The following is a 23187-nucleotide window of genomic DNA, read 5'->3' on the forward strand; positions in this document are numbered from 1 at the left end:
TACACACACCTCAGTTTGTCTTCAGGTTTAGCCTAATGGCTGCTGCTTGAAAGAAGAGTCAGAACGGGAGTCGTGGTAGGCAGAATTGAGTTAATTAAATGGTGACAGAAGGAGACTTGACTTTGGGTTGTGAACACACAACACAATATACAGATGATCCATTACAGAATTGTACACTTAAAACTTATGTAATTTTAATCAATGTCACCCAATAAATTTAATAATTTTTTAAAGTTCAAGTTTCTAGGCATAACGGTGAGGCTCAAGTGATTGGCCACCCTGGGTGATGTTGAGGCTGCATTGTGTTGGCACTGCCTGTGGGCCCGGCGGGGTTGCGGATTCTGCACCCCGCCCTCTGCAGCTTTATGTGCATCTCACACAGCTGGACAAGCCCGTTGGAACCTGGCTGCTGTGTCTGCCATGTACCTGGAGCACTGGTTTGGCAGCTGAACCGGGTTGTTTTCCAGATTGTTCCATGTTACCCCTCTTTGGCACTGAGCTGTTCTGATGCGTGGAGCAGGCTGTACTATTAATGACACGTGGGACCGGGACTAGGATACGTCGTTTACAAGAACAGCAAATCGCCCAACAGCTCCTGGAGATTTTTCACCATTTCAGTCCTTCCTTTTTGTAGGGGGGCAGCTGACGTGGCATTGCGTGTTCTTCTGTGTGGGAATGACCACAGTACAGCTCTTGGAGCAGCATCCTTACTTCTTGTCATCACATACCGCTAATGAAAGGAATTAGTTACTGGCCTCCATTAGCCTGGGGTTCACTTTTAATTGGGGAGCATTACTTGGATGGGCTGCCATCAAGGGCTCCTGTGAGCCATCTGTTTGTTTCTTTATTTTTCTGGAATTATGTGGACTCTAATATATCACATGATCCATGCAACAGGAGAAGGGGGATGATGCTCTGATTCATGTTAATTCCAGGGCACAACAGTTTCATGGAAACACCGAGGGCTGGCTCACTGGCCTCAGTGGAGCAATGCTCGGGTCGCTGAGTCTGGGGGGAGTGAACAGTGGTCAGACCGCACCCTACTACACTGCTCTGGCTGCTATCGGAGCCCATCTGACTCACCAGATTTACTCTACACAGTCACAAATCCGAAGATTATTAGGGTAAATTTGCCTCCAACTGAACATTAGGACTAATAGATGTTTTAGGGATTGTCCTTGCGAATTTGTGGAAAATAATGAATATAGATGAAACAAAGAAACAGATAAATTGTATAATAGATAATTAGCAAATGGAGTTTATACAGAAATTTTTAAATCAAATTTTTATAAAACACTCTCAGGTTTTGTTGCTATATAATTAGCTTTGATTAAGAGTCTTACAGTATGTTAAAGAATTAAGAGGTCGTGGACAGTTGGTTCAGTGATAGAGCGTCGGCAGGCATGTGGATGACCTGGATTCAATTACCGATCAGGGAAAACAAGAGAGGTGCCCTTCTGTTTCTCCACCCCTCCCCCTTTCGCTCCTCTCTCTTGCTCTCCCTCCTGCAGTCATGGCTCCACTGGAACGAGTTGGCCCCAGGGCCGAGGATGGCTCCATGGCTTCTGCCTCAGACGCTAAGAAGAGTTCCGTTGCTGAGTAAAGCAGCAATGCCCCAGATGGGCAGAGCATCACCTCCTAGTGGGCTTGCCAGGTCGATCCCTGTTGGGGATGCATGTGGGAGACTGCCTCTATCTCCCCTTCTCTCACTGAATTAAAAAAAATAGAATTAAGAATCAGATGAAGACATAGTGCAAATTTTCCTGGATTTTAGTTCAAGTATTTTATAGCAAAATTCTTCCTCTGTCACAGAAACCTGAGACTCTTCTGGATTTGAGATGGCATTGAGTATTTAAGTTGATGTGTTCTTCTGCTCGTTATAATTTGTATCTTTAGTTTGGAAATTGTATGAGTTTGGGCACTTTAGAAGAAGCCTAATGTGTATCTCATCTAAATGAGTGTCTATAGGAAAAATGGACTCTTTTTTTAGGGGAAAATCAAAGCTTCTATGTAAAACAAACAAACAAACAAAAATAGTTTCTGCTCCTAATGTAGGTCTAGATTTGGGATATTCTGCTGCATGGAGTTATGTTTATTAAGTATTTTGTGCCAGGCAGTGTGCCATGTGCCGGGAATACAAGGATGACTGGGTGCCTCTGTCTGCCAAGGGCCGTTAATTCTGATGAGAGGGGAGACACAGACAAAACATTTCAATGCCATTTGATCAGTGCTATGCACGGGGCGTGGCAGACGCTCACTTGCCACCCTCTCTGTAGTCTGTAGAGTCCTGATTTCCTTGAGGCTGGCAGGGTGCCCAGCTAAATTCTCACGTCCTTCGGCTCCCTTAATTCCGGTGTAGTTGTGTGACAGAGATCTGATGAGTGGGATGTACACACAAGTCTGATAGGTATTTCCTTGGAGCTGCTACCCTGGGAAATAGGGATTATCACAAGGAACACGGCCCTTCTCTTTTTTTCTTACTTTGAACATGAACATCATGCCCACTGATGTGGTAGCCATTTAAAAAATATGTATATATTTAAGGTGTGCAACATGATTTTAGATACACGTATACATAGTGAAGTGATTCTTGTGATCAAGTTAATTAGCGTATCCTTCTCCTCACATAGTTACAGTTTTTTGTGTGGTCAGAGTACCTGAAATCTCTCTTAGTAAATTTCCAGTATACAATACAGTATTAGATAACTATAGTCATTATACTGTACGTCAGATCTCTAGACTTGTTCATCTTACATAACTGCAATTTTGTACCCTTTGATCAATATCATCCTACCTGCTCCTTCCATGCTCCTGGTATCTACTGTTCTATTTTTTGCTTCTATGTAGATTCACGTATAAATGAGATCAGGCAATATTTTTGCTCCTGTGTCTGGTTTAATTCACTTAGCTTTAATGCTCCCCCCCCACACCTATGTTTATGTTGTTGCAAAGGGCAGGATTTCTTTCCTTTGTGAGGCTAATACTCTTTGTTTCCCTCTCTCTATACCACATTTTCTTTATTCATTCATCCCCTGATCAGCAGCCCTCTTGTTTAGAGATGTCATTAAACTCTGAATGGATGCCAGCTGCCATCTAACTCCAAAATCTTGTTATGTGAAAAAAAAAAAAAAACCACATCTGCATTTGTATTGAGCTGCCCCTCAGGCAGGTTTTCTGCTACTTGCAACCAAAGACACTCTTAAACAAGGCAGCTCCTACTGGTGGGAGAGAAAAGATACATTTCTTGTAGAATACTAAGTAGCTGAGAGGAAACACTGTGCCCTCTGTTGTGTGGGATGGATGTTTGGCAAAATGCCTCTTAATTTTCAATGAAGACATTCTCATCTATCGCCTCTACGTCAGAACACCACTCAGGTTCCAATGAAAAGGGACAGAAAATGTGGGTGGACCTGCCTCCCTGGAGATTTGAGTCTAATTTGAGACATGTTCTCCCAGAGTCTTCCATGAACTAAAGACAGCCTGCAAGCAAGGGCCAAAGGAGTCACGGTGTCACGTGAGTGAATCCACGTGTCCAGGGAATCTAGGTTGGGAACACACAGTTTCCTCTGACTTAGATCACACCAGAGCCATCCACAGTCCACATGTCAGGTTGAACCCTTGCCATGTTTTTCAGAAGCAGGGCCTTAGAAACCCTGACTGGGGCCAGATTCACATCTACGCAGCTGCCAAGACTAACAGACCGGTAGACAGTCTTTTTGCTGCCCTCGCAACTCCAAAGAGATACCTGCTTTTTCCAGTAATCACTTCTCTCTGTGTGTCTTGCCCTTTTCTTTTGCAGGCACAAGTTGAGAGACTCACAGAGGGCTTTGGGGAAAATAACTGCTTGTTCTCAAACAAGCTGTTTGGGAGAGGCGTTCCCACTCCCTCCCTCCCTCACTCTCTCAGAGCTCTTGGCCCACCTCGGCCCTGTCTCCAGGAGATCATGATGCTGCTGCCTCTCTTTGCAAGTCCCCATACCTTTCAGCAGTCCTGCTAGCAGCCTGGGCTGCTGGCGTTTACGTTTTTCTTCTAAGCAGCTTGGCAAATTGGAGCCTTTGCCTTTATGTTCTAAAGCAGGGGACCCCAAACTATGGCCCACGGGCCACATGCGGCCCCCTGAGGCCATTTATCCGGTCCCCGCTGCACTTCCAGAAGGGGCACCTCTTTCATTGGTGGTCAGTGAGAGGAGCATAGTTCCCATTGAAATACTGGTCAGTTTGTTGATTTAAATTTACTTTTTCTTTATTTTAAATATTGTATTTGTTCCCGTTTTGTTTTTTTACTTTAAAATAAGATATGTGCAGTGTGCATAGGGATTTGTTCATAGTTTTTTTTTTTTGAAGTCTGGCCCTCCAACGGTCTGAAGGACAGTGAACTTGCCCCCTGTGTAAAAAGTTTGGAGATCCCTGTTCTAAAGCCTGACTTTCCATTTCTAGGCTGAAGGGGCGTTCAGCATTGTGCACATGAACCCGAAGACCGAAGGGAATGTCCCCCCACCCACTCCCTCCTCCCATGCTTACCTGTAACCTCTGAGGTGTGGCTCAGGGTGCAAAACAAACCACCAAGTGAGCCGGTTTAAACCGGAGCCTCATTTATGAGGAGATGAGAAGAGAAGCCTTAGGAGACCCCTGAAAACGCTATGTTTCTGATGTTTCTGAGGTAAAAAAAGGGCAAGTATAGTTTTTGTTCCCAGGTTTAGTTTCAGTGGAGTGGAGCAAGATGAGGAGACCAGGGATTTTAAAGCAATTGCTTAGGACAAAAAGCTAGTCAACATGTTGTCAATGATGAAAATAACCATTGCGATAAATGGCAAGTGATAACTGGCCTTGACCAGGTAGTCAGTTGGGTAGCATCGCCCTGACATGACAACTTCGATCCCCGGTCAGAAGATATATTGTACAAGACTCAACCAATGACAGCATAAAGAAGTGGAACAACAGACCCTCCCCTCTCTAAATGTTAATTTTAAAAACAGGCAAGTGACATCTGACATTCATAAGAGACCAGGGATATGATAAAACATGGTGTTATCTCTGGGTTTTCGTCATCACTGAAATTAGTGGGAACTGGTCCTGCACGCCTCTGCTTCCACGGAAGTGCTCTTTATGTATCTCTTTAAGTTTAGTTTCTTCACTGGTATCTTTGGATACATATTAATGTTCTTCTAAAAGTTTTTGAAGCTCATATGAATTGATATCTTTGAAGGAACTTTATAATCTCACAGTTCATTTTTCCTTCCCTCTCTCCTCTTTTCTTGGCCTTCCCTTCCTTTCTCTTTCCCTCCCTTCTATTCTTTTTTTTTCCTTCTTCCTTTACTTTTTTTCACTAAAAATTCTACCCAAGAGGCAAATAAGAAAAGTCTTTTATAAAACAAAAGGCAGTAATGCAAAGCTCAGAGAGACAGAAGTCAATACCTCTTTCTAAGCATGACTAGTTGTCAGGGTAGAGAGGGGACAGAACTGCTTAAAACTGTTTAACCCAGGGGTCTCCAAACTACGGCCCGCGGGCTGCATGCGGCCACCTGAGGCCATTTATCCGGCCCCCACCACACTTCCGGAAGGGGCACCTCTTTCATTGGTGTTCAATATCTACATCCTGTGCTCCTGGAGTACTGTATGTGGCGGCAGCGGCGCCTATGTACAGTACTACTTCCGGTGACGCGGGACGCATGCATCACGGCTCCTGAAGCACGTCATATCATTTGTTACAGCTAGCAGTGACAAATATGGAACCGGGTATTGACCATCTCATTAGCCAAAAGCAGGCCCATAATTCCCATTGAAATACTGGTCAGTTTGTTGATTTAAACTTACATGTTCTTTATTTTAAATATTGTATTTGTTCTTGTTTTGTTTTTTTATTTTAAAATAAGATATGTGCAGTGTGCATAGGGATTTGTTCATAGTTTTTTTTATAGTCCGGCCCTCCAACGGTCTGAGGGACAGTGAACTTGGCCCCCTGTGTAAAAAGTTTGGGGACCCCTGGTTTAACCTGTGACGCATTTTGGTTACATTTGCCTTTACAGAGTTTTAAAGAAACAACTCTCTGTTTTTAGAATTTACAGGATGAACATACTCTGTGTATTTTCCTCCTCTCTCTCTTTCCTTTGGGAGGGAGGGTTGAATTCAGAGTTAAAAATTGAGGCTTCTAGACATCACAGAATGGGTAGGTACAGCCTTTTGGAAAACTGAGGCTGCATATAACTAGAACTTGCGTTCAGGGCTTCAGAGGAAAGGGCATCTGGTTCTCATATGCACCAGTGGCCACAGTGACTGTGATCGCATGTCCTTTGAAGTCAGGCGTTGCCTGTAGAGGACTAGCGGTAGCTAATGCAACATAAACAGCAGTGACGCGCATTACTTATAATCCCGATGGCTGGTGTCGGACTCTCCTGCGCTCTCTCCCACTGCCATGCTGACCAAGGGGGCCATGTGTTTTAGATTATGCATTCTGGGGGAGGGGAGCAGAGACTCTGCAATCCAGCTTCCAGAGTCACCCCGGGAGGAACAGTTACGCTGCTGCGGAGTACCCTGCACTGCAGAGGTTTCTGTGCGAATAAGAAGTCAACTTCTGTGGTATTGGGTGGGGTAGCACAGCAGCGTAACAGCCTCTGCTGAACAGTGCAGGGCATATGGAGAGCAAACTTATGCTCTTCTTCTGGTGGCTTTCCTTACACTCTGCCCACTTCTAAGGAAGCCAAACCACTGCAGAGTTCCACTTCTCTCTCGTTTTTTTCCCTCTATCCCGAGTCCAGAGTAGCAGCTGTGTGGAGGGTTGCAGCTGTTGGAAACGAAGAGAGAAAATGGCTACTCCTCTTCCCTTCAGAATTAGTCTTGTCACATAAACGGTTTACATACTGGTGGTCTCCACAGATGCCAAGCATGTGTTTTCAGGTGCTTCCCCTATTCCACATGCAGCCCCATCCCAATGCATAGACAGGAGCCCCGGACCCCCCACAGAGCCGGGAAATCTCATAACACTTCAGGAGGCCCAGGGTCCTCTTTGGAAACTAGCAAACCTGATGTGCACCACCCACACACCCAGCTGTTGCAGACCTGATGCAGCCACAAGCAAAGAGAATCTGCAGAGCTATTTCCTGGCAAGGGATGATGAATGTGGTTTGGTCTTTTCTCTTTATCCCAGAGTATGAAAATAGTAGTATATCTCAAATGACTTAGAAAGGGGTAGTGTGCCTGAAAGATAGTTTGTTATTCCTGTGGGTTTGCTTACCATGTGTTCATTCTGCATTTTTCTCAAGTATATTCTATCTCTGAGGTCTTTAGAATTTATATCGCAATCTCAATATGGACATTTTTTGGCTTACTTAATTGAGTGTAATCATATTTAAATGTAATTGTCCATAGCGTTTCTTTAAAAACTAATAGTCGTATTTAATATATGTAAAATGTAATAATTAAAATTTATAAACTGATTAAGAGATGTTAGAATTAAAAAATATGTTCAGCCTGACCTGTGGTGGTGCAGTGGATAAAGCCTCGACCTGGAAATGCTGAGGTCGCCGGTTCAAAACCCTGGGCTTGCCTGGTCAAGGCACATATGGGAGTTGATGCTTCCAACTCCTCCCTTTCTCCTCTCTCTCTCTCTCTCTCTCTCTCTCTCTCTCTCTGTCTCTCCCTCTCCCTCTCCTCTCTAAAATGAATAAATAAAATAAAAAAAATATGTTCAAACCAAAAAATGGAGCTTTTAAGATACATTACCAAAACACACCTTCCCAGAAAAGTTCTAGCCCTTTATTACTTTTCTTTCTATCTTCAACTGTCTTTAAGGTAGTGATGTAGTAAGCCAATATATCTATGCCATTGGCTGTTAAGAAGTATTGATGCTCATTAAATTAATTAAAAATACAGACAGAATTTATTGATATTACCTTCAATTTTGTATTCATATTAATTCAATAGATGAAAAATGTTTTGTTATAGTTGAACTTGCTTTATTTAATAAGTTCTAAAAGTTTTTGTTCCTTTTCGCTAACTAAATTGCATTTCTTAATTCTGATACAAATTCTAGCTTTATATTTCAGATCTGGGGGTAAAAATCTAAGTAAAATCTAGGGATAATGATTGTTCTGAATTTGATTATAATTAATTGTGCTTTCAATTAGGTGTGATGACCCAATATTGATTGGTGATGAGCATGACCACTATGTGAGGGTATGGAAGAATCCTCACTTATGTTGAATTGGGAGTCATAAATGAACATCTCTGTGGCCAGTTCTCATTTACTCAAATTTCATAAAACACAGACTTGGGCTAAATTCTACACTTAGCTATGTTCAGACAGCCATCACCACTTTGATAGGAAAACTCGTCAGCACATGTGTGGACAGGATTTGGCTTGAGGTAGCTGAATCTGAGAGGTAGTCATGTACAGAACTGGAAATTCCTTAGTCCATTAATGAATTCTCAAATTATTCGCTGCAGGCATCTTATTGCTTGGGGCTGCCAGATGAGACTAATAAAGCCCGAAGGGACCCTGAAATCTATAAAATGAAGTACCTAATTATTTAGGCTGGAGGAAAATCAAGGTGCAATAATTGAGTATGTCTCAACCTCTCTCTATCTTAGAAGGTTTGCCAAAATTAGTACTTGTCTGAAGTCTCTAAAGGAAGAATTGTCTAGCTTGACTAAACAGGAAGAACTGATCTTGAGACTGTGGCCTTTGGAGGCAGTTGAGACTAAGGGAGGAGAGGAAAATTAGAAGTTTCTCTTAATGCAACTATTCCAATTCCCCCTCCTCGATCTCCTTACACAGATGGCTGTCCATAAAACTTTTTATTCCACTGGTTTGTTTTTCAGTGTCACAGACTGAAATACTTATTGAAAAGTTTATTAGAAATAAGCTGCCAATGAACGTTTGAATGTTTAACTGTTAGTCTTAAGAAAAATTCTTTTCTAAAAAATATTTGTTTTGTTTTTTTTTTTTTGTATTTTTTTTTTCTGAAGCTGGAAACGGGGAGAGACAGTCAGACATACTCCCGCATGCGCCTGACCGGGATCCACCCGGCACGCCCACCAGGGGCGATGCTCTGCCCCTCCGGGGCGTCGCTCTGCCGAGACCAGAGCCACTCTAGCGCCTGGGGCAGAGGCCAAGGAGCCATCCCCAGCGCCCGGGCCATCTTTGCTCCAATGGAGCCTTGGCTGTGGGAGGGGAAGAGAGAGACAGAGAGGAAGGAGGGGGTGGGGTGGAGAAGCAAATGGGCGCCTCTCCTGTGTGCCCTGGCCGGGAATCGAACCCGGGTCCCCCGCACGCCAGGCCGATGCTCTACCGCTGAGCCAACCGGCCAGGGCCAATATTTGTTTTTCAATTATAGTTTACATTCAATATCATTGCGCGTTAGTTTTAAGTGTACAACATAGTGGTTAGACAATCATAGACTTTACAAAATGTTCCCCTCGATATTTCAAGTACCCACCTGGCACTGTACATAGTTATTACAACATTTTTTACTCTATTCCCTAAGCTGTACTTTATATTTCTGACTACTTTGTAACTATCAGTTTGTATTTCTTTATCTCTTTAACTTTTTCACTCAGATGCCTGAATCCCCAGGAACCATCAGTCTGATCTGTATCTATGAATATGTTTCTATTTTTTGTTCATTTATTTTGCTCTATAAATTCCACATATAACTGAAATTATGTAATTTTTTGTCTTTCTCTGTCTGATATATTTCACTTAGCACAATGCCCTCTAGGTCCACTTATGTTGTCAATAGTATGGAACACTTCACAGATTTACTTGTCATCCTTGCGCAAAGGGACCATGTTAATCTTCTCAGTATCATTCCAATTTTAATATTTGTGCTGATGAAACTAACTAACATATCAAAATTTCACGGATTCAAACAAGACTCCATTCACTTATTTCATTGGGTATTACTATGGAGTACATCAGTTAAGATAGGCTAAGTTATCCTTGGTAAGACACAACTCCAAAACTTGGGAGGTTGAAAACGTTTGCTCGAATTATATGTTCATTGTAGGTTGGTTTCTGTAGAGTAGGGCTCGAGTGAGCTGTCCTCATTGTCTTATGCCAGGAAACAGGATAGGAGAGGCTACATGTCCATGCATCCAGATTGTCAAGACAAGAAACAAGGCAGATCATGCACTGATTTTTATAACTTTCTCATGGAAGTAACACACATCACATCACTGGCCAAAGTATTTAAGTGGCCACACCTAACTTCAAGGGCAAGGAATTTCTCAGAAGGAGAACTATTGTAAAAATATTTGGTGAGCAACATTAATGACCACCACACTGGACTGTCTATTAATGCTGATCTCCTTATATCCAGTAGATACTGGAGTGTACTTTAATTAGGAGTTCATCCATCAAGCCCTTGTGACTCATAGAGACATCTAGACTTTGACCTGTACTCCTGGAAAGTTTGCCCCTTCATAGGCCTGAAAATGAACTTAGATATAGCATTGAAGTTTTAAAAAGCAGGTGATTAGCCAGCATGCAGAATATCTTGTTTTGGGGACATAATGAAAAGGCACCAGGGAATAAGCAAGTGCAAGAGGACAACTCTGCTATTGTAAAAAAAAAAGAAAAAAAAAAAAAAAGGACAAAATTTGAAGTCAGAAGACCAGTTCTAAGCTCTTAATGATTGTGTCCATTGTTTACCTTCTAAGAGCCTTAGTTTCTCCACCTGGAAGGTAAATATTCAAATGGATGTTACATGTAAAGTAGTTTGTGACTCATAAGCACTATGTAACTGTCATAGAATGGAAGAATACATTATTCTGAATCTTGGGCATGTCTGAGCTGTGTCCAGATTTTAATGAATACTTAATATTGTTTCAGAAAGTAAAATTGGCATTTGGCATGTCACCAACCTATATCATTTTTATATGTCAACAACTCTAAATTTAAGTCTATAAAACCATAGTAATAAAGATAATACAGAATTATTTTACACCATGATGCCTAAAGCCCATATTAATTGCCAGCACTGAACAGAGAAGCCCATTGAGCAATAACTAAAGCAACAAAACACAAATTCTGAACAGAAAATGAATAGAAAAGACAATAAAGTGTTGGCCCCGGCCAGTTGGCTGAGCGATAGAGCATCAGCCCAGCATGTGGAAGTCCCAGTTCAATTCCCAGTCAGGTCACACAGCAGAAGCGACCATCTGCTTCTCCACCCTTTCCCTTCACCCATCTCTCTCTCTCTTTCTCTCTCTCTCCTCCTCTTCTGCAGCCATGGCTCAAATGGTTCAAGCAATTTGGCCCTGGGTGCTGAGGATGGCTCCATGGCCTCACCTCAGGTATTGAAATAACTCAGTTGCCAAGCCATGGAGCAGTGGCCCCAGATGAGCAGAGCATCACACTGTTGGGGGCTTGGCAGGTGAATCCTGGTCAGTCAGTCAGTTGGTAGGGGCTCATGAGGGAGTATGTCTCTACCTCCCTGCCTCCTAACTCTCAGTTAATAAAAAGAAAGAGAGAAAGAAAGAAAGAAAGAAAGAAAGAAAGAAAGAAAGAAAGAAAGAAAGAAAGAAAGAAAGAAAGAAAGAAAGAAAATAGAGTGTCATTGGAGGAAGGCAAAATAAAATATAGTGAGACCAAAATATAAGTTGCTATATATTTACATCTGATGTTATTACATTATAAACCTATACATTATGTATAAACCCCCTTCTTTATTATATCACTACAGATTGAATATTTAGGGCTCTTTGTGGGCTAATTGCAAATTTAGGTTCTATATTTTTCTTTGTCATATTTAAAGATTAAATTCTTTCTTTTCTTTTGTATGTCTCTTTCTCTACTAATTATAGCTGCTGTGTTTCAGGTAGAATACTGATATTAGGGATATCAATGTGTTAGAATATTTTCCTGCCATAGAGGATTCAAAAGCAAGAGATAGTAATGAGGTGAGGCTCTGATAAATGTAAGGATAGAATGCTGTAAGAACAAGAAAAAGAAATTGCCTAACTATGTTTAGGGAGGTCAGGGAAGGATGACATTTTAATTAGATTCACTGTCTAAGAAGAAAGGTGGGGAAAGAAATTCTATTTTTTTTGTCTTTTCCAAATGAGAGGAGAGAAGATAGAGAGACAGACTCTTGCATGCACCCCAAACAGTATCTCTCCAGCAATCCCTGTCTGGGGCGATGTTCTGACCAGATGAGGCCATGCTTGCAACCTAGCTATACGTGCCTGGGGTAAATGTGCTCAAACCACTTGAGCCATGCATGGCTGTGAGAGGGGAAGAGAGAGAGAAAAAGATAAGGGGGATGGAGAAGGGTAGAGAAACAGATGGTTGCTTCTCCTGTGTGCCCTGACCGGGACTTGAACCCGGGACATCCGGAGGTCAGGCCAACACTCTACCAATAAGTCAACTGGCCAGGGCCAAGAAATTCTAAGTAGAAAAAACAACAGTGTGCATTTTAAATGTCAATTAACTTAAAGTCTATGAAATACAGGATTTTTTGCAGAGGTGAGATTACAAAGATAGGTAAGGTTCCTGACCATGGTGGTCCTCATAAGACACGACCAAAGAATTGGTGGTGCATCCTAAGAGACTTTTAAGTAGACTGGTAAAAAAAAAAATAATAATAATAATAAACAACTAACATTTTTATTCATGGAATATCCACATTATTATAAGTACAAACAGATTTTGCTTATTCTCAAGTTTATGAAGTTGTGAATTACTATATTAATCTATGTGCTGGTATCTAAAATTAACTCATTATTTTGGCTCACCTATATGATCAAGATTAGCTTCACAGTGCAGTTACATTTTTGATTTTTGGAGGTAACTCCATACTGCTTTCCACAGTGGCTGTGCCAATGTGCATTCTCACCAGCAGTGCAGAAGTGTTCCCTTTTCTCCACACCCTTTCCAACACTTTGGTATTCATTGATGTTTTTTATGAGAGCCATTATGACAGTTGTGAGGTAATATCTCATTGTGGTTTTAATATGCATTTGTCTGATGATTAGTGACACTCAGCATTTTTTCATATGTCTACTGGCCATCTGTATGTCCTCTTTGAAGAAGTATTTACTCAGATCCTTTGCTCATTTTTAAATTGGATTGTTTTTTTTTTGTTGTTTTTTTTTTGCTGTTGAGTTTCATAAGTTGTTTATAAATTTTGGCTATTTATCCCTTTTCAGATGTATCAGTGGATATGTTCTCTTATTCAATGGGTTGTCTTTTCATTCTGCTTCTGAGAATTTATCCAAAAAAACTCAAAACACTATTTCAAAAAAATATATGCACCCCTATGTTCATTACAGCATTATTTACAATAACTAAGATTTTAAAGCAGCCCAAACACCTACCAGTAGGTGAGTTGATGAAAAAGCAGTGGTACATTTATATAATGGAATACTATGCGGCCATAAAAAGAAGAAAATCTTACCTTTTGCAATAGCGTGAGTAGACTCAGAGAGCATTATGCTAAATGAAATAAACCAGAGAAAGACAAATAGCTTATGATTTCCCTCACATACGGAATCTAATGCAAAAGAAATGAACTAACAAGTGCAATAGAAACAGACTAATAGATAGAAAACAGGCTAAGAGCTATCCGTGGGGTAGATGGATTGAGCAAAAAAGGACAAAAAAGAGAAAAAAAAGTCATGGACACAAACAGTGTGGTGATTGCTGGGGGTGGTAAGGTAGCAGAGGATATAGAGGCAATAAATGATGATGAATGAAGACTTGATTTGGGGGGCAAACACACAGTCCAGTGTGTGTTTGGGGGCAACTGGACTGTGTGTTTGCCCCCATGTGTTGTAGAACTGGGCACCACCTGAAACCTGTACAATTTTGTTAAACAGTTTCATCTCAGTAAGTTCAATTAGAAAGGTTACCTTCATAATGTAGCAAATGTCCTATCCTGATATTCAAGTCATTTCATAAAAGTGCCAGTCCCTATTAGGGAACCCAGTCCATATATTTAACTCCAAAGCATTTGAGTGTGATTCATTTTTTGGAGTTGTGCTTGACTTTCGTGTAATTGTTATAAACACATAGACACAGGGAATGTCCTTGAGATTTTTCCATTATGTAACCCAGTGCTGAAAGCTTTCAAAATGAATGGAGCTGGCATGCAATTTCTTTCACTTTCTTATGCCATCTCGCTGTTGCCAACAACCCTAATTGCTGAACAAGCTAAATTTTGATAGTCAAAAAGCCAAAGGTTCTATGAGCTTAATTTTTCAGTGTGAGTTCAATTTGTTATGGTAATAAATACTGTTGGATAAAAGCAAGCATAAACTATTGACCATGATTCAGAGTGCATTAACAAACTGGAAACATTTTGGTCATTGTTTCTGGATGCTTTAAAAGAAAACTCTGTAATACATGTACATGTTCTCTTTTATGTAACTGTAACATTTATACAGACTTTATAGACTAGAGTATGCTGATAGAATATTTAAATTTAATATGAGTTAAAGTAATAGGGTATGGGGTTTGGGTATGGGATCCAATCTTAATTAAGATTAGTTAATTATATGATGAAGAGTGTAACATGCAGTTTTTTCATTAATAAATGGATAAGACCAATAAGCTGTGTAATGACTTCCAAGTAAGATTCTGATGTCTCTGAGATATTGCATTAGGTGCTATGGATGAAGAGCAAAACTTGAAAAATGGTCATTCAATTTAGTGAGTAGAGAAGGAGGACTTAAGAGTGAAGTTTTAGTTGAGTAGAATCAGGAATCAGACAATAATTCTGTGGAATGATGAGAAAAGTATTAAGCTAATTTCTCCTTAACTCCATGAGCTTTTGTCTACTTCACCCTTACCCTGTTCGTATTAAACCTTGGCTAGTCAATTCACCAATCCTTTCCTTCTCCCCTCTCTCACACTACCTAGCCATCTAGCCAAGGGGAAAAAAAATAAAGACTGTAGGATGAGAGGACAACCAAGATGAGCTGATTTTTTTTTTCTCTTGGGGACATTTGATAGATCCTGAGAATTTTTTCTTTTAAGAAATTTAACTGATTCACGATATGGCCTGCGGACTGAGTTTAGTTCAGGCATTGAGCCACTTCCAGGAAGGAAAGAGAAACCAGCCATGTGATTTTTAGTAGTTGTAGGAGGCTGGAGAGACAAACTCAACCCTTTCAAGGGGCTTCTTCAAATGCACACCTAATTTATTGCATGTGAATGTAACATTGGCTCATTTCTAGAGATCTGCAGCAGCACTGAAAGAAGATAGGGAAAGAAATCCAAAGGTTTCAAAAAAGCAAAGTGAAATCTAAGACATACTAGGGGGAGTGAGCCTGCTTTAAGTACTCCATTCATCTCTCAATTAAGACATTTGCTAGATTATTATGATGTCTGGAGTGGGAGGCTGAGACTGGGCTGGAAATTTATGAACAACAGAGTTTGAAATCTGGTCTCTCAGTATTGAGGTGAAAGAGACCATTTTAGCTGTCAGTCAAAAAGCTTGAAATAATCATTCCCAAAGAAGAGGGCTGAAACATATGCATTGAGACCTACTTTGCCATCAACCTCTGACCCAGGTCTATTATTAACTGGATAGAATGATCAGCTTCCTACCTGAATTGCACAATGGAGGAAAGAGGGAACCCTTTCTGGTGAAAGATAGTACCATTCTGATCCTCATCTCCCTTACATGCAATGTCTAACACAATAAAATATTATTATGTATGCAAAAATATGTGGAAAATATGACTGACAATTAAGTGGAAAAGAATAGAGAATAGTAGGAGATCAAAAGATGATCCAGATATCCAAGTTACCAACTAAGGTCTTTGAAATAACTATGATAAATATATTAATTAGAGAAAAAGATGAAAAAAAAGAGAAAAGTATGGGAAATTTATTTAGAAAATTCTGAAAAAAAAGCACCGTAATAACAATCTAGAACAGAAAAATACAATATCTAAAACTAAAAGCACAATGGGTAGATTAAAGAGTAGGCTGGAAAAGCAGTATATAGGATGTGTGAATTAAAATACAAGTAAATATAAATGTATGAAATTAGTCATATAGAAATAATTAGAAAAAAAAGTAAATGGAGATATGTAGGGTGATCCAAAGATCTAACATATACATCAAATCAGGAGTGACAGAATAAAAAAAGAGAGAAGACAGGGGGAAGCACTATTTAAATTTTCTAAAACTGGAGCAATTTGTCAGCTGAGAGATTCAAGAATGGTAGAAACTCCAAATTGAAGATAAACAAAGAAAAAACATACCTAAGTATATTACAAAATCATTTAAAAACCAAATACAAAAGTATATTACAAAATCATTTAAAAACCAAATACAATAAGAAAAACTTAAAATTAGTGCCTTAAAAAAAAGGTCACTGAGATATCTACCTTCTCAACAGATGTAATGGAAGCTAGAATACAATGAGATGTCATTTTTAAAATATTGAAAGAAAATAGCTGCCAACTTATAATTTTATACACAAATACTATCCTTCAGAACTGAAGATAAAGGTAGCTTTAGTCAAAGAAAGAAGTGAGTGATTTGTCACCAACAGGCCCACTTTTGTAAAACTAAATGGACTTGCTTCAGGTGAAAAAGTCATTTTGTATGCAACATAGAAATAAAGGAGGAAATTATGAACCCCAGAGAAATAAATATGTGGGTGAATAAAAATAATTATTGCTTTTTATATATAAAATAATAAATGTAAATATATATAAACTGAATTACAATAGAAATTTAACAATTTAACATTTTAAAAAATTGTATTGCTGCATGTACTTAGAGTACAATTGCAGTAATATAATTTTTTATATATTTTCATTATAATCAGTTCAAGATGATTTCTAAATTCTAGTTTAATTCTACTATGGCTAGAGAATATTCTCTGAATATTATAAAAGATTGAAAATCAGTTTAATTAAACTTAACAACTCAAGAGGCTAGGTAATAGAAGAAAAAAGATCTAGAGAAAACACAAGGAAAGAAATAAAAAGCAAAAATAAAAAATAAGGGGAATAAAAAAGAAACAGAACAAAGTTCAGGGTTGGTAATTGATAAAATTTAATAAAATTGATAGCTTTTTTTTCACAAGATTGACACAAAAAAGAAAGAATTTTCAGAAATGAAAACAGTGATCATAATACATCAATTGAGGTCATATTATGAAACTTTTTCTAATAAATTTGATGATTTGAATGAAGTGAATTAATAAATCAAAACCTCATTAATTAAGTGTGTCATAAAAAGTAATAGAAATGTTTCTTTAGAGCAGGAGTTATATCTTACTTATCTTCATATTAATAGCTTCTAGAATGTTCTTCCAACATGATACAAGCTTCAAAAAAAGGAAATACAAAATATAAATAATCATATCTATCTATCTATCTATCTATATATATATATATATAGATAGATAGATAGATAGATAGATATTTTCCATTGATTTGAGAGAGAGAAAAGACAGAGGGGAGGGAGAAAGAGAGAGAGAGAGAGAAGCATCTATTAGTTGTTCTATGTTTTAGTTGTGCACTCAAATTATTTCTTCTACGTGACCTGACTTAAGATTGAACCCGTGACCTCAGTGCACTGGGACAACACTTTATCCATTGACAGGGCCTAAAAGTTGGATTATTAATGAAAACATTCTCATAATAAAATATCAAGGCCAAGATAGTTTCACTGGTGAATTCTTTAAAACATTTAAAAAAGATATTATAGCAATATTATACAAATTCTTCCAAAGAACTGAAAAACGGGAAACATGTCCTAACTCCTTTTAAGAAGCACCATAACATAGACTATAAAACTGAGAAAGACATAATAATAAATCAAATTATAAACCAGGTTTCTTTTTTTATTAACAATGATGCAAAATTAAGAAAATAATAACAATGTCAACCCATTAATACATAAAAGGATGATATGGCACCACTAAGTTCAGGGATGGAAGACTCAATGTTATTATGATATTAATTCTGCCTAAATGAGTCTACAATCCAAATTTATTTTTATTTAGAAAATTAAAAGTAACAGGGTGACACTGATCAATAAAAATACATAGGTTTCAGGTAAACATCTCTATAACATTTGAACTAATGATTGTGTGCTATAACCATCACACAAAGTCAACTCACTCTCCATAACCATGTACTTGTTCCTTTTTACTCCCTCCCCTCAACTCCCTCCCTCACATCCCCCTCTCCTGGTAACCACTTCACTTTTATCTATATCCATGAGTCTCAGTTTTCTATCTCACCTATGAATGAAATTATATAGTTCTTAGCTTTTTCTGATTTGCTTATTTCACTTAGTATAATGCTCTCAAGTTTCATCCATGTTGTCATAAATAGCACTATGTCATCATTTCTTATGGCTGGGTAGTATTCCACTGTATATATGTCCCACATCTTCTTTATCCAATCCTCCATTGAAGGACACTTTGGTTGCTTCCATGTCTTGGCTAATGTGAAAAATGCTGCGATGACAATTGGGGTGCATATGTCTTTATGCACCAATATTTTCTAGTTTTTATTGTAGATATGCAGTAGAGGTATTGCTGAGCCATATGGTAGTTTAGTTTTTGAAAAACCACCATGCTTTCTTCCATACTGGCTGTACCAGTTTACATTCCCACAAGCAGTGAATGAAGGTTCCTTTTTTTCCACAATGTCTCCAACACTTGTTATCAGATGTCTGTAGATAATAGCCAATCTAAAAGATGTGAGGTGGTATCTCAATGTAGTTTTGATTTGCATTTCTTGAATACCTAGTGAATATGAACATCTTTTTATATACCTGTTGGCCATTTGTTTGTCTTCTTGGGAGAAGTATTTGTTCAGGTTTTCTCCCCATTTTGTAATCAGATTGTTTGTTGCTGAGTTCTGGGACTTCTTTATATATTTTGGATATTACCCCCTATTCAGATCTATTGTTCACAAATATCATGTCTTATTTGGTTGACTGCCTTTTTGTTTTATTGTCAGTTTCTTTTGCTGTGCAGAAGCCTTTTTGGTTTGATATAGTCTCATTTATTTATCTTTGCCTTTACTTCCCTTGCTTTTGGGGTCAAATTCATAACTTATTCTCTATGGCCAAGGTTCATGAACTTATTACCTATGTTTTCTTCTATGGAATTTATTGTTTCAGATCTTATATTTAGGTCTTTGATCCATTTTGAATTAATTTTTTTGTGCATGGGAACAAACTGAAGTCAAGTTTCATTGTTTTGCCTCCGGCTTTCCAATTGTTCCTGCATCATTTATTACAGAGGCTTTCTTTTCTCCATTGTGTGTTTTGGACTCTTTTGTAGAAGATGATTTGTACATATATATGTGGTCTTATTTCTGGGTTCTCGATTCTGTTCCATTGGTCTGTATGTCTGATTTTCTGCCAATATCATGCTGTTTTAATTATTGTGGCTCTGTAGTGTAATTTGAAGTCAGGTAGTTTGATACCTTCAGCTTTTTTCTTTTTTCTCGGGATTGCTTTGGCTATTCCAGGGATTTTTATGGTTCCAATTGTTGTTGTTGTTGTTGTTCTATTTCTTTAGATCATACCATTTGGATTTTGATGGGAATTGCATTAAATTGGTATATTGCTTTGGATAATATGGCCATTTTTACTATCTTGATTCTATTCATTTTCCCATTTCATTGTGTCTTTTTCTATTTCTTTCAATAATGTTTTGTAGTTTTCAGTATATAGATCCTTCAAGTCCTTTGTTAAGTTTATTCTTAGGTATTTTTTGTTTTTGCAATTGTAAAATAATTTTTTAGTTCATTATCTGAAATCTTGTTGTTGGGGTATAGAAAAACAATAGACTTTAGTATACCGATTTTGTATACTGTTATTTTACTGTATTGGTTTGTTGTTTCTAATAGTTTTTCAGTGGGGTCTTTGAGGTTTTCTATGTACAGGATCATGTCATCTGCAAAAATTGTTACATTTACTTCTTCTTTTCTGCTATGGATGCCTTTTATTCCATTCTCTTGCCTGATTATTCTGGCTAAAACTTCCAGAACTATGCTGAGTAAGAGTGGAGAGAGTGGGTAGCCTTTCCTTGTGACTAATTTTAGAGGAAAAACCTTCATTTTTTTCATCATTTAGTATATTAGTTCATGGCTTGTCATATATGACCTTTGGTATGCTGAGTTACTTTACTTTTATACACATTTTATTGAGTGTTTTAAACATAAATGGATGTTGTATCTTACAAAAAGCCTTTTCTGCATCTATTGATAGAATCATAAATTATTTTTCTGTTTTGTTGATGTGGTGTATTATATTGATTGATTAATATATGTTGAACCATCCTTGTTCTCCTGAAATAAGTCTCACTTGATCATGATGTATCATTTTTTAAATGTGTTGTTGTATTCAATTTGCTAGTATTTTCCTTAGAATTTTTTCATCTGTATTCATTAAACATATTTGTCTGTAGTTTTCCTTTTTTGTATTGTTCTGCCAGGTTTTAGTATGAGGGTATGTTGGCCTCATAAAATGTGTTAGGGAATATTACATCTTCTCCTATTTTTTTGGAAGATTTTGAAGACTAAGTACTAGTCTTTTAGTGTTTGCTAGAATTAACTAGTGTAGCCATCTGGTCCTGGACTTTCATTTTTTGAAAGGTTTGTGATAGTTGTTTGATTTCCTCCCTGCTTATGATCTATTTAGGTTTTGCACTTTTTTGTAACTCAGTCTTGGAAGATTGTAGTTCTAGAAGCTTATCCATTTCTTCTAGATTGTTAAATTTGGTTGCATATGGTCTTTAGTAGTATTCTAGTAAGATCCATTGTATATCTTTGTATATCTATGATGTTTATGGTAATTCTTTTTCATTTTGGTATTATGGTTTTTTTTCTTTTTTCCTTAATGAATCTAGCCAGGAATTTTTTTAATCTATTTTTTCATTTTAGAGAGGAGAGAAAGAGAGAGAGAGAGAGAGATAAATAGAGAGAGAGAGAGAGAGAGAGAGAGAGAGATAAGAGAGGGAAGAGCAGAAAGCATCAATTCTCATATGTGCCTACACCAGGCAAGCCTCAGCTTTTCAGGTCAGCACTTTATCCACTGTGGCACCACAGGCTAGCCAGGGTTTTTTCAATTTTATTGATCTTTTCATGGAATCAGCTCTTTGTTGTAATATTTTTTATAGTTTTGTTGTTCTCTATTTCATTTGGTTCTAATTTTTATTATTTCATTTCTTCTGCTGACTTTGAGTTGCTTTTGTTCTCTCTCTCTCTCTCTCTCTCTCTCTCTCTATATATATATATATATATATATATATATATATCTTTCAGATGTGATCTTAGGTTGCTTACTTGGGATCTTCCTTGTTTCTTGATATAAGCCTGTAATAATATAAACTTCCCACTTATCACTGTTTTTGCTGCATCCCATATATTTTGAAATGCTGTGTTTTATTCCCTTTTGTCTGTATATGTCTCTGCTTTTATTTCTTTTTTGACCCAGTCACTTTTTGTTGTTTACCCAGAAGTATGTTGTTTCATTTCAATATTTTTGTGGGTTTTTCTACTTCTTTCTTTTTTTTTTTTTTTTTTTTTCTTTTTTTTTCTTTTTTTCTTTTTTTCATTTTTCTGAAGCTGGAAACAGGGAGAGACAGTCAGACAGACTCCCGCATGCGCCCGACCGGGATTCACCCGGCACGCCCACCATGGGGCGACGCTCTGCCCACCAGGGGGCGATGCTCTGCCCATCCTGGGCGTCGCCATGTTGCGACCAGAGCCACTCTAGCGCCTGAGGCAGAGGCCACAGAGCCATCCCCAGCGCCCGGGCCATCTTTGCTCCAGTGGAGCCTTGGCTGCGGGAGGGGAAGAAAGAGACAGAGAGGAAAGCGCGGCGGAGGGGTGGAGAAGCAAATGGGCGCTTCTCCTATGTGCCCTGGCCGGGAATCGAACCCGGGTCCTCCGCACGCTAGGCCGACGCTCTACCGCTGAGCCAACCGGCCAGGGCCTTTCTACTTCTTTCTTTGCAGCTGAATTCTAATTTCAAAGCCTTATGGTTAGAAAATATGTTTGGTATAATTTCAATCTTGCTGAATTTGTTGATGTTAGTTTTGTGGCCCAATACATGGTCTATCTTTGAGAATATTTCATGTACACTGGAGAAGAATGTATAATCTAATGTTCTGGGATGAAATTTCCTGTAAATGTCTATTATGTCCATTTGGTCCTTTTTTGCATTTTGTGGGTCTATACCCCCTTTTTTTTGCCCCTCTATCACTTCTCCCCAACTCAGGCCCTCCATTATAGGTAGTTTTTGTTCTATTTATCATAATATAATTCACAGTTCACCACAAGATTTTCTCAAGAAGGAAGGAAAGGAGAGGATAGGGAAAAAAGGGGGGGATAATAATTTTTTATTATTTATTCTTTTTTTATTTATTTTTTTATTCTTTATTAATTCTCATTACTACTATCAACAAAACCACCCTCAGATTCCATTAAGAAAAAAGAAATCAAATATCATGGATACAAAAGACAAAGAGGTAGCACAGGTAGATGAGGAAAAATCTATGGAGAAAAAACTTAATATATTGGAAACCTTGGAGATAAATGACAGAGAATTTAAAATAGAAATCCTAAAAATACTCAGAGACATACAAAAAAACACAGAAAGGCAATTTAGGGAGCTCAGAAAACAACTCAATGAACACAAAGAATATATTACCAAAGAAATTGAAACTATAAAAACAAATCAAACAGAGATGAAAAACTCAATTCATGACCTGAAAACGGGTTCAGAAGCTTAGCTAATAGAACAGGCCAGATAGAAGGTAGGATTAGTGAAATAGAAGACAAGCAACTTGGGGCACAACAGAGAGAAGAAGAAAGAGACTCAAAAATTAAAAATAATGAGAAAGCCCTACAGGAACTGTCTGACTCCATCAAAAAGAGTAACATAAGAATAATAGGTATATCAGAGGGAGAAGAGAGAGAAAATGGAATGGAGAACATATTCAAACAAATAATACATGAGAACTTCCCAAGCCTGTAGAAAGAACTAAAGCCTCAAATTCAAGAAGCAAACAGAACTTCAAGTTTTCTTAACCCAACAAACCTAATACAAGGCACATCATAATAAAATTGGCACAAACCAATGACAAAGAAAAAATTCTCAAGGCAGCCGGGGAAAAGAAGAATACAACATATAAAGGAATGCCATTAGATTATCATTAGATTTCTCAACAGAAACTCTACAAACTAGAAGAGAGTGGACCCC

General features: G+C 38.2%; 1 non-coding gene and 1 pseudogene across 1 annotated transcript; one reads left to right on the plus strand and one right to left on the minus strand.

Moving 5' to 3' along the window:
* Positions 1–286: 286 nt before the first annotated feature.
* Positions 287–1249, plus strand: LOC136379492 (4-hydroxybenzoate polyprenyltransferase, mitochondrial-like; annotated as a pseudogene).
* An 8482-nt stretch (positions 1250–9731) lies between these two features.
* On the minus strand, positions 9732–9838 carry LOC136380213 (U6 spliceosomal RNA). The gene has a single exon (XR_010746889.1). It is a non-coding gene; the product is annotated as a U6 spliceosomal RNA (small nuclear RNA).
* Positions 9839–23187: the final 13349 nt, after the last annotated feature.

Source organism: Saccopteryx leptura, chromosome 8 (genome assembly GCF_036850995.1).
Source record: "Saccopteryx leptura isolate mSacLep1 chromosome 8, mSacLep1_pri_phased_curated, whole genome shotgun sequence".
NCBI lineage: Eukaryota > Metazoa > Chordata > Mammalia > Chiroptera > Emballonuridae > Saccopteryx > Saccopteryx leptura.